Genomic DNA, 9925 nt, shown 5'->3' on the forward strand with positions numbered 1-9925 from the left:
TTCTTGCAGAATAAGTTTTCTGTGAGCATTCAGAATGAGTTTTCTGTGAGTGAGCCAAGTTGGAGGCTAACTGGCTGAATTAATCTAACCCTCCAAATCTTGACCTCCTGCCTGTATCGAGTTGCCCTAAACTGAATATGTGTGTCCATTAATAATGACATAATTTAATGGCCACCCGTGTCTTAAGGAGGTGTGTGTGTGTGTGTGTGTGTGTGTGTGTGTGTGTGTGGGGATACCCACCGCTGCTGCTGATATCGAGTGACCCCAGCTCTGGTCACGGGCTTTAAGGACGCAACCCTATACAAGGACGGCACAGTAGGATCAGACTGAAGCAGACCAAGACAAACACAGAATTATGCATGAGCTGCCAGCATCCATTCTGACAGCTCTCGACAGCTTAACGTCATTAAGATTTGGACAGCTCGGCTGTGCACTGCGCTGGGAAAGGGCACAGAAAAAGAGGGGAGTGACAGAGAGAGAGAGAGAGAGGAGGAGATAGAGAGAGAGAGAGAGAGAGAGAGAGAGAGAAAGTGTTATGGAATTCATTTTACTTAGTAGCATTAGGTGGAAAATGTAGACATAAACAAATAAACAAGCAACAGGGCGGTGTCATAGCGATATGGTGTGATGATGTCACAACAATCACAAGTTCACAGTCTGACTTAGCAACCCCCCACCCATCTTAGTGTTAGAATGAAGAGGAGAGTCTCTTTATATCAGTGGCCTCGTCTCTTCCGCACCATTGGCAAGACACAAAGACAGCAGTACATGAGTTTACAAGCCATTCAAAGATCTCGTAGAGAGTGAGATGGCCTGCAGTGGCTAACCACAATGTCATTCATAGACCATATTGAGATAGCCTTCAGTAGCAAACCACAACTTCGTTCATAGACCATAGAGATTAAGATAGCCTTCAATGCCTAACCACAACTTCATTCATAGACCATAGAGATTGAGATCGTCTTTAGTAGCTAACCACAACATCATTCATAGACCTCATATTCCTTAGCAAAAAGAAGTTTATGGAAGTGTAGGCTACTGTTGGTCTACTTATTTTGAACTAAGCATACACTACCGTTCAAAAGTTTGGAATCACTTAGAAATGTCCTTGTTTTAATAATGTTGTAATTGTCTGTTGTAGAAAGAAATGGCTGATCTTTAATGCAATATCTACATAAGTATACAAATGCCCATTATCAGCAACCATTCATCCAATGTTCCAAAGGCATATTCTGTTTACTAATCTGATATCATTTTAAAAGGCTAACTGAGAAAACATTGGCGAACCCTTTTGCATTATTATGTAAGCACATAATGTGATCTGAAAACTGCTGCCCTGATTAAAAAAAAGAATGCAACTGATCTCAGCTGGTATTCTGTCTAAGTGACCCCAAACGTTTGACCTGTAGTGTACATATAGCTTACTTTTTGTGTACTGATCAGAGATACAATAAAATGGAATTACACTTGGCTTGTACTGATAAGCGTCCCTTAAAGCGTGGAATGCACCAACTTGATTTCAGGCCCATAAATCCGCTTTGTTGTCTTTATTGTGTAGAACAGCGAAGAGATGGATAGAATGCAAGTGGGGGAGAGAAATGGGGTGGGATCGGGAAATGACCCGGGTCTGGACTGGAACCCGGGTCTCTGAGGGCACTTGGGGCCGACTGTGGTACGGACGCTGTAGGCATTTGTGCCACAACACCCCAATGCCCTGGAACTGCTATGACACATGGAGCACGGTAGTGCTGATGCTTCATATTTCCCCTGTTAGAAGCAGCTCTGTAATAGGAATTAGCCTACTTTTCACATATTTTATTCTTAGCAGCTGTAGTATTTGTGCATAGTGCAGTTTACTTCAGTTCTGCTACAGATATGCTCAAGGCGAGAGTGGGCAATACCATTACCGTATTTACTCTAGTACTGATACTACAGTTCACAAGTAGTTCAGTTCACAAGCTGCCTCAGACCTCAGTGAGAATGTGATGAATCAAAAACACATTCAATTAAATTTCAATTCCACTACAGTTTCTAGTTACAGACACTTCAGCATTTACTCTGTGACCTGAGAATCCTACCTCTAACTCTGCCGAAGGCGCAGCATCCCTCTGAGTTTGGACAGAACCACCTGAACTCAAATCACACAAACACACACACACACATACACACACACACTGAATCCCATGTAAAAGCCTTCACACCTGTGGTACTATGAAGAGTGTCGGCTGTAACAATGTTTGACATTTCGCCCTGTGTGTGTTTTCTGAGCCAGTGAAAGGAGTTAGTGTAGCACTCTTGGGTTAGCAAGGCCTGGACCTGACCTCCTAGTGGCTAATTTACCCACAAACACACACACACACACACACACATGCATGCACTCACACACACATACGCATGCACAGCACACACGCACACACACACAATCTTACTTGAAGAGAGAGAAAATTACAAGCAGTTATAATGATGCTCTGTGTTCACTCACTTGTGTGTGACAGATTTTTTGGTGTGTGTGTGTGTGTGTGTGTGGTGATCTACAGTATGTACTGTATCTGGGAATGTGCTGTTGTTGTTGTTTGTGTGTGTGTATACGTGTGTTTGAGTGTGTAAATGTGTGTACATGCACACACACACACAGTATGAGAATGAGGCACCCATGCCGCTGGGTGTTTTTCTCTGGACTGCTGCTCCCTCTGCAGAGAGGGACGCTATGAGAAACCTCACACTGGATCTACACACACACATGCTCCTGGCCAATAGCAACTCAAACACCGCACATATCACACACACACACACACACACCGCACAAAAACCAAACACACACACACACACACACACACACTCACACTCACACTCACACTCACACTCAAACACACACACACACTGCACAAGAACCAAACAAACACACACACAAACACACACCGCACAAGAACCAAACACACACACACACACACACACACAAAAGCCAACTCAAAACAAAGCTGACGGCAGAGCTAAAAAAATGCAAAAACTGAGAAAGCAAGAGAGAAAAAAAGAGGGGGGGGGGGTGGGAGGCTGAAGCATAAACGATGCATATTTCAAACCAAAAACAACTTGAAAAGAGAAAAAAAAACTTGGCCTGAAGCGCGTTGTTGTTGCTACATTAATCTGGACACAGGAATGGGAATGTTTTCCACTATAACAGTTAGGCAACCCTCTCTCCCTTTCTCTCTTTAAACACTGTCTCTCTCTCTCACACACACACAGTCTATATCTTTGAAAAAGAAAATACACACACACACACACTCTCATCGTCTCCCACACTCTCTCTCTCGTCAAACAGACATACACACACACACACACATAGTCTGTCTCTTTGAAAAGAAACACACACACACTCTCCCTGTCTTTCTGTCTCACTTGTACTCACTCACTCCATTTTCCCCTCTCATTCAGTACCTCAGTTCATCTCACACTATCTTACATTCCTCTTTCTATATACTGTATCTCACACTGTCCCTCCCTCTCTCCATCTCACACCTCCCTCCCTCTAGCTATATAACCCCTGTATCCTCTCTCTAGCTATATAACCCCTGTATCCTCTCTCTAGCTATATAACCCCTGTATCCTCTCTCTAGCTATATAACCCCTGTATCCTCTCTCTAGCTATATAACCCCTGTATCCTCTCTCTAGCTATATAACCCCTGTATCCTCTCTCTAGCTATATAACCCCTGTATCCTCTCTCTAGCTATATAACCCCTGTATCCTCTCTCTAGCTATATAACCCCTGTATCTCACACCTCTCTCCCTCTAGCTATATAACCCCTGTACCTTACATCAACCTCTCTCGCTCGCTCTCTCTCTCTCTCTCTGTCTCTTTCTTTTTCACCTATACCTTACATCAACCTTCATCTCTCTTCTCTATCCTATATCAACCTCTCTCTCTCTCTCTCTCTTTCTCTCGCATATCTTACATCAACTTTCATCTTCCTTAAGTCCCATACCTCTAACCTCCCTCCCTCCCTCCCTCCCTTCTTCCCTCGCTCCCTCTGACCCAAACCCCCCCCCCCCCCATCTCTGGCCGTGCCGTAGGTTGGAACAGTGAGCGCCCCCTGTGGTGTGTGTTGGAACAGCATGCACCTCCCGTGGTGCGGGCTTCCTCCTGGTGATGAGTCTCTGACAGGCTTTACACTCCAACTCTGCCCACCGCCGCTGCCCCTCGCTGGAGCCACGCCAGCCCACTGGCAGGGGCACGGGGGGGCACTGAGGACTACTGGCAGCTTCTTGGATCACGGCTGGTGCCCTCGCCCCAAAAGGCCCCGGCTCCTCGCCAGCGTGTAGGCCCAGCTTTGCCCTTCTCTTGCCTCCCACTTCTTTGTTGCTTTTGCATGTGTGCATACATATGTGAATGTCAGTGTGTTCATGTGTGTGTGTGTGTGTGTGTGTGTGTGTCTTTTCTCTGGCGAGACACTGCAGCCGTCTCGTAATTGTCACACTGTGTTTCCTGAGAGACTGCGAGTTGTGTTTTCAGGCCCAGATGTCGGGGTCTCACTTTCGAAAGCTGGCTTCCCTTACAGTCTCCAGGGATGACCGTAAAACACACACACACACACACACACATCTTGCCTGGGATGTTATCAGGGGCCTGCAGGTGCAAGGAGGATCTGGAACAACTCCCACTCCCCCTCAGCCCTCAACCCTCTCATACACACACACACACACACACACACACACACACACAGAAAACCACAGATGGCTGGTTGGAGCGAATGCTGCACCACTGCATTACCTTCTTGAGCTAAATCACCCTTAGTCATGAGATTCAAAGGCAGCTAATAGCCTCTGACAGCAAACCAAAACAAGCAGGCAAGCAGACACGGCTGGCACGTCATAGGGAGATGGAACACTCGATGACGAGCAGCTCCACGAGGCCTGACTTCAAACTGCCCATGAGCGCTGGCTTCAGTAGGAGAGAGAGGGAGGGAGAGAGAGAGAGGGAGAGAGGGAGGGAGAGAGAGAGAGGGGGAAGGGGATAGAGAGATCGGCCTGAAAAGCATGTTTATCCATTTAGAGACCAGAAAGGCTTTTGGAAGTCATTCATATGGACACTTTGGTGGTCTGTCCATTAAGCTTGAAAAGGTAAGTTGGAACACAACCGTGGGTGTCCAGGGCTCAGGCCAAAGCTGACAGAATGCCACTGCTGCCACCTGGTGCTGGACCAAAGCAATTACATGCATGTCAGTCAGTGGATCAGGGGGGCCCCTAGCTAGACTACTTCTATTCTCAAAGGTCCTGTTCACATGGTGCAGCTCATCTCACACACACACACACACACACACACACACACATCTTGCCGTTGGCGTGTGAGGAATATCCCAAACACTGATGGAGACGGAGATGGAGCCATGTAATTGCTCGCTGGCGACGCAGACACTCCTCCAGCCCACCGTGACGAGACATGACCCAACAAGCCAATTTCCGATATGAAAGCTCAGCTGAAAAATCAGGCCTCGCGATCAAAGCCCTGCGCATAAATCTGCTGCTTCGAATGTCATCGAGACAGTTTGTCATCCCTCCTTCTGCGGCAGCTGAGGTTAAGCGCCGTTACTTTAGTGTATTGCTGTGGTCAAGCCCTGTGAAGGGAGGCAGAGAGAGATTTATGAAGTTAGGACGTGACAAACTGTATCAACACAACAACGTTTATATACACTCATATGGAGTGGATCGGAGTGCAGATGGCTGGGCTCTTTTATCTGGGTCCCAGTCATGTGACTCCCTATCCTGAAGATAACGAGGTGTGGCATCAACAGTCTGCTCCAGCACCACGTCTTCCATAACATAACATGGCCTACATCTGCCGAGTGAGTCATTGGCCTCCACTTTCACAAGCTCTTCTTCTATGGGAGCACAGGCCCCAAACAGGAACGTCATCATGTCATATTTGATCCATGGACAACCTTTAGAAATGAGGTCCACAACTTCACCAGTTCTCAAGTTCCTGATGAGGGGACAAGAAAAGGGGCACTTAGAATATCTTCAGGTGTTCTTTAGAAGAAATACTTCTGTCTCCTGAGAGGTCTGGAGTTGTAATGATGAATCTTGGAAAAGTGAGCGATATTCATGCAGGTGTTTGGATATAGTGTCCAGGAATGCACTCCTCCTTATCTTTAGAATGTGCGCGACATGGTTCTCTCTCCGGTCATCAGATTTGGAATGGCTGAGATTTGGAATCATCTTAGACATGACAAGGCACAGCATGGCCAACTGAGGATGCTTCCACATCTCCATCTATATAAGACAAACTTAGTTGTAGCATGCAAACACATTTGTACTGTATAAAGATAATCTAGGGTTCACTAGGGTGTGTGTGTGTGTGTGTGTTTGCACTGTGCAAAAGTGCTGGGCCTTATAGCCTTTAGAACGTTTAGCATCTTTAAAATTTGCATCCCATTACACCCCCCCGCCCCCTCTCTCTCCAGCACACACACACACACACACACACACACACACACACACACACATACTCTCTCACACACACAGCGAGAGAGGGAGTGAGCAAGCCGAGTGGTATTCCCTGGGCACTGGTGATTTCAGGCTCCCAGTCAGAGAAAATCACTAGCAGACTCCAGCCGGTCACATGGAAGGACAAGAGACCTAAACACAGTTAAGTTAAAACCCCTCTTCACAGCCTGTGCTACACAATACTGACTCCAGCTCAGCCTTATCAACACACTCCACACACACACACACACACACACTCCTGCACAAACACTGCATACCATCACAGGAATACACACACATTCACACACCCAGTTACAAAACAATGCTGTCAAAGAAAGGTGGACAGACACACACACACACAATGTGCTGTCAGAAAACACACATGCATACATACACAGAGAAAGAAAAAAAAGTCACATGTAATTGGTAACAGTCTCCAAGTTTATGTAAGCAAGGTAGTCAGTAATTAATCCCAGTTTGGGAAGATCCCTGTTCGGGAGGGGTTGAGATATTTATTATTAAACGTCTGGCTGAGCTACGCTAGACTGGGTGCTCTGGAGTCTATCAGAGGCCATATCGAAACACACACACACACACACTCTCACATGTGTTCCCCCTTTCCAACGAAAAACAGCCTGGCAGAAAAAAAACCTCAGGGTCCCACGCATGCTTCAGCGCCGCTTCCACAATTACCTGAGGTTATCAGAGATCATCGCCAGTCAGCAACATCAGACACAAAGCGCCCTCTCTCACACACACACACACACACACAGTCACATCTCTCTCCTCATCAACATTCCTGAGTCACATTAAAAGAGCAACTGGCTCTAGTGTGTCTTGTGGGAATATTTATGGGAACTTGGAGAGCTGAGAAGAACCCAGGAGAGGTGGATAGAGAAAACATGGAGGAGAGAGAGAAGGAGAGAATGGCAGAAAGAGGGGTAGAGAGGGGGGCAGAGAGAACGAGATGGAGAGAGAAGGAGAGAATGGCAGAAAGAGGGGCAGAGAGAACAAGATGGAGAGAATGGCAGAAAGAGGGGCAGAGAGAACAAGATGGAGAGAATGGCAGAAAGAGGGGCAGAGAGAACAAGATGGAGAGAATGGCAGAAAGAGGGGCAGAGAGAACAAGATGGAGAGAATGGCAGAAAGAGGGGTAGAGAGGGGGGCAGAGAGAACGAGATGGAGAGAGAATGAACAGCACAAAGAGGGATAGAGGGGGATAGAGAGAACGAGATGGAGAGAGAATGAACAGCAGAAAGAGGGATAGAGGGGGATAGAGAGAACGAGATGGAGAGAGAATGAACAGCACAAAGAGGGATAGAGGGGGATAGAGAGAATGAGGTGGAGAGAAAGTATGAAGAAACTGAAGAAAGAGGGGGATAAAGAGAAAGGTAGAGAGAGAGAAGGAACCAAAGGGTGATATAGAGGGGGATAGAGAGTGAGGAGAACAAATGAGGGGAAAACAGGTGGAGAAACAGTGAAAGAAATGCAGAAAGAGCTAGAGAAAAAGGAGGGAGAGAAATGCAGAAAGAGCGAGAGAAAAAGGAGGGAGAGAAATGCAGAAAGAGCGAGAGAAAAAGGAGGGAGAGAAAGGCACAAAAAAGGGGGAAAGAGTGTTTGAGAGGAAAGATGGGGGTGCTGGAGATCTGAGGATGAAGAGCAGGAAAAAGGTGAGGAGTCAAGAATGGCAAATGTGTGTGTGTGTGAATGAGAGAGGAGTGTTTGCCTCTGTCTCCTCATGGTCTCTGCCCCACTCGGTTCAATCTACCCTTTGAGCTGATGAGTCTCACGAGTTTCTTCAACATTCACCAGGGGACGTTTTCTCTGGTCACTATTGTCCCTGGACTTGTCCTGGGGGCTTCTGAGCAGAGGCAGCTCAATCACACATGCAGTGGTTCTACCTGTGCGCTAAACACAGGTGATATCGCTTATCAGCTCATCTACCTGGATGAAGAGTCATGCTAAATAGATAAGCAGCTCATTAGGTGAAATATGTGGTAGGATGTTTGTTTATCTACCACTACGTCTGACAAACACCATAAGCAGGAGGGTATTCCAAGTACGTGATTTAGTGACACACCTGGATAGGTTAACTCAAAGTAAGTGGTAAACCTCCTACAACAAGAGCCCTATGGCATTATGTTAGGAGAATGAAGCCATACAGCTCCACTATTAGGAGGTTTACCACTTACTCTGAGTTAACTTACCCAGGTGTGTCACTAAACCACGTACTTGGAATACCCCCCAGGTCTACTTCAAAAGCAGAGGAGACTCTTTCATAAGGAGATAGGGGGCAGAGAGCCTTGTTGGTCATGGCTGGTCGGAGTGGGATTCATCAGGGGAGAGTGATTACCTTTTTGAGTTTACAGTGTTTTCTATGGGAATGAGACACTTCCTCTCGGAAGAGTGTGTGTGTGTGTGTGTGTGTGTGTGTGTGTGTGTGTGTGTGTGTGTGTGTGTGAACGACGGCACTTGTCGTTTGTCACATCTGTCCATCTATTTGTTCTTTCCCCACCTCCTCAGTCTCTCCATCGCTGCCTCGCTGAACAGGAACACCATCTAAACTCAAACCAGATGCCACGGCAACTCGCTGCAGAACAGTATTAATCATCGCCATAGCGACATGCTGATCTCGTCTCTGATAAGAGGTCCAGCCAGCCTTAAGTGATGGCAGCCCAGCACCCCCAACCCACCGCACCGCAAGGGTTAACCAAACAACGGCAGGGGGTGGGCGGGGGGGTTGCTTCTTTGAAGTTTGTTGATCTCAAATTACATAGAGATTAGCGGAGTTGATCTTGAAGGCTCAGGTAAGTTTGGGATTAATACTCTGGCAATCAGGAACACGCTGAGAGCAGGTTAGGAAAACATATATATTTATTTTATTTTTGAAAACGTGTCACAGAGCAGTAATACAAAAATAACTTTCTCATAGTCTTCCTTCCTGCCAGGCGAAGGGGCTTCCCGTGAGTCCAGGTAACCAAGGGACACGGAGATCTGTAGGGCCTGGTCAGAACTCGTACTCTCTCTCGCTCACACACACTTTTTCCTCTCTTTCATTTTCATACACACACACACACACACACGCACTCGCACTCACACACACACACACACACACACACACACACACACTATCCCAGCATCCCTTCCTCAGTTTTGCCACCATGTCTACTGTCTGGTGGTGCCACCCACTCCCTCTGTCACATAACACACACACACACACACACACACAGTAGGGGTCTGTGGGGGCAAGAGCAGCCTTCTCCTCCTATTAAAGCATGACGCTGTCAGGAATGACAACTCAATGCCACTTAGGCCCGTCTCCTGGGACTCTCTCACCCCTGCTGCCCCTTCTACTGCCCCCCTCCTCTCCTCGACTCCAGGCCCCTGCCCCCTTCCCCCGGCCGTTGCTAAGGGCCCCTGGCATCTCTGAACAGTGTGCCCCCCAT

The sequence above is a fragment of the Alosa alosa genome, chromosome 21 (assembly GCF_017589495.1).
Source record: "Alosa alosa isolate M-15738 ecotype Scorff River chromosome 21, AALO_Geno_1.1, whole genome shotgun sequence".
Classification (NCBI taxonomy): Eukaryota; Metazoa; Chordata; class Actinopteri; order Clupeiformes; family Clupeidae; genus Alosa; species Alosa alosa.